The sequence below is a fragment of the Lynx canadensis genome, chromosome E2 (assembly GCF_007474595.2).
Source record: "Lynx canadensis isolate LIC74 chromosome E2, mLynCan4.pri.v2, whole genome shotgun sequence".
NCBI lineage: Eukaryota > Metazoa > Chordata > Mammalia > Carnivora > Felidae > Lynx > Lynx canadensis.
The window spans coordinates 37,038,292-37,041,674 of record NC_044317.1 but is presented as its reverse complement, the minus strand read 5'-3'; positions in this window follow the sequence as shown (position 1 = coordinate 37,041,674).

The window sequence follows — 3,383 nt, the reverse complement described above, 5'->3', positions numbered from 1 at the left end:
ACCTTGATATATGGAGGGTAGTGTCAGAGAAAAGAGTTTTTCCAGTCACATTTGATTGAGTGTTAGTGATTTGGATCCTGGTAACAGAATATACATTTAGCTGGAGATTATTAGCCAGTAGTATTTAAGCCAGAGTGTCAGAAGTAGACAAGCAGGGGAAATTGGTATGCTTCCAAGTAAGTGGGAAAAGAATGAACCATTCAGTAGATGGTATGGATAGAACTCACTAACCATTTAGAGAAAAAGAGTTCAATGTCATACCACACACAAAACCAAATGGATTAGAAATGTAAATTTAAACAAGATGAATTAACAAGATTAATTAAACGAGGTTATAAAAGTACTAAAATACAAAATATTTTTTTAATCTGGTAAGATCTATGTAAACAGGACACAAGACCCAGAAGAGCAGATCTGACTGCAATTAAAACTTAAAAATTCAGTAAAACAAAATACCATAAATAAAGCTCAGATGGCTCAATATATATATATATATATATATATATATATATATATATATATATATTCTTATATATAACCTTAAGTATGCTTATATGTAATATGTATACTATATATATGTATGTGTGCATATACATATACTTGCAATATAAAGGATTAAAACATAAGTATCTGGGGCACCTGGGGGGCTCAGTTGGTTAAGCATCTGCCTTCGGCTCAGGTCATGATCTCACAGTTCGTGAGTTCGAGCCCCGCATTGGGCTCTGTGCTGAGAGCTTGGAGCCTGAAGCCTGCTTCAGATTCTGTGTCTCCCTCCCTCTCTGCCCCTTCCTCCCTCCCTCCCTCCCTCCCTCTCTCTCTCTCAAAAATAAATACTAAAAAAAAATGCAGTATCTAAAACTCCTATTAATCAATAACAAAGTCAAACCACCCAACAGAACAATAGGTAAAGGATAGGAACAGGCAATTTTCAGAAAAATAGATACATGAAAACATAGTTAATGATAAAATGTCAAACCAATAATATTAATCAAATAAACACAAATCCAAATATTTTTTTCACTCATGAATAAGCATTTTTTTTAACTGACAATATTTGCTATTATCAGAATATGGCAAAGTGTCACTCCCATACACTGTGGGCAGGAGTATAAACCAGTGCTCAATTTCTTGGAGAAGTCTGGCAATAGCAATCAAAATTTAAATCTATAACCTTCAACTGGAAGTCTTCTTTATCCAATAACTTAACCATAGAAAATCTTAGAGAAGTCCCAAGTGTTACACTGAGCATTCTTTTATGTGTGTCTATTTATAATAATGAAAAACTGAAAGCCTGACTCCCCATCAATACAGGGAAATAAGTTAAGTTATACCTCATCCATCTCTAGCCAGACATCTATGTTTTTGCCTAAAAAGCAGTCATTTCATCTGCTTCTAGTAACAGAACCCCTTTTCCTCTAGAAACTTCTCTTTCACCACCTGGAGAATGAGTTGATCACAAAGCTCCATCCCTCTTCATTAGGGTAGAAATGTGACTCAGTGAGAATAGAAGACACCATTTATAGTGACTGGTCAAAGGACAAGCAAATGCTGGCAGAACCAACCAGATGCTAAAAAGTCTCTCTGCCTTCTGGGACCATAAAAACTGGGGATACTGAAGGCCATCTTTGCCACCACATGGAAAAAAGCCAACCTGAAGATGAAGCCAAGACCAGAAAAGGCAAAATTAAAAGGATAGAACCACCCAACTATGCCCCAAATCAGCTCTCATTTTCAGACCTCCTGGCTCCAGGACCCAACGCTCTAAGCCTGTCTGAATTAGGTTTTTAATCACTTTAAATGAAAGAATTCTGACAATGGAGTATAACACAATCAATAAAAAGACTAAGATAGATCTGCATATATAGACATAGATTTCTATAATATGTTAAGAGAAAACAGCAAAAGTAATTTTCAGAACATTATATACTAGGCCTTTTGTATTGTGTTCAAAGGATATATACTTTTCTATTAACAGTGAGAACTGGGAAAAGAGAATGTTCTCTTTAACACATATAAGACTGTAGAAATTTTGTAAATATGATTTTTTTTAACGTTTATTTACTTTTGAGACAGAGAGAGACAGAGCATGAACAGGGGAGGGGTAGAGAGGGAGGGAGACACAGAATCTGAAACAGGCTCCAGACTCTGAGCTGTCAGCACAGAGCCCAATGCGGGGCTCGAACTCACAGACCATGAGATCATGACCTGAGCCAAACTGACCTGAGCTTAACTGACCGAGCCACCCAGGCACCCCTGTACATATGATTTTTTAAATCACAGAATAAAATGTTATAAAATTAAATGCTATATATAAATTTACATCAAGGTCGAATCATCAATTTCCATAGAAGTCTATGGAATTCTTTGCCTAGAAAGTAATAGAACTAAAAAACAGCAAATTGAATTACAAAGCAACGTAAGTGGGATTACTCCTTAGGTGCTCATCAAAGTTTTATAGGTAAGTCTCTTCAACCTCCCTCTGAAGAGCTAAATCTGGAAAGTGGGTATTTCTTCAACCTCCTACAACTAGAAGTTGCAGAAGTTCTAGAAAAGTGGGGTAGACACACTTGAGAACAAATTACCTATGGCTGAATAAATGAAAATACATTCATGTATATATTTGTGGCATAATTACAGAATAAGAAACCAAAGGAGATACTTCTAGGAAATCTCAAAGAAAATACTCAAATCAAGGTACAGAACTTTGCTACCTGCCATGAATTCAAGGTTACACTAAGAGTAGACCAAAAAGGACATATAATTCATTCAACACTGAAGATAGTCCCTTTTCCATGTCAGTGTTTTCACCTCAAATGTTAAATCCACATCCTTCCAGAGCTCGCTCCTTTGACTCCCTGTACTAAGTCATCTAAGGTGTTCAAATCTTCACGACTGAGGCAAAATGTGGTCTACATAACTTAAATAAGAATGCATTAGGCCTACTCACTAATAACTTATCATGTGAATTAAAATGAATGTAAGTTTAGATTTAAACTGAGATAGAAATGAAATCTAAAAACCATCATGCTATAAAAAGGAACGAAGAAGGTATTAACTTTACTTACCCTGCTACTTGTCATTCTCTTGACACTCTACCAAGTTACAAGAGAATATATGAAATCTAAACTCCAAGATAAAGAAATTTTATTGGAAAACCAATTTGATTTTTTTAAACATTGAATAAATGGTTTTTAAATCAGTATTTGGGTCAAGTTTATGCAGAATTAATTAGCATTACCTCTGCAATAGGATTTAAAATGAGGAAAAGAAAAATGCCTTTCAATGGTCATTCCATTGTGTGCATTCCAAAAGGACCACAGATGCTACAGCACTATGGCCCATAATGCATCTGGAAAAACAGAACAAGATTCAATTTATTATTT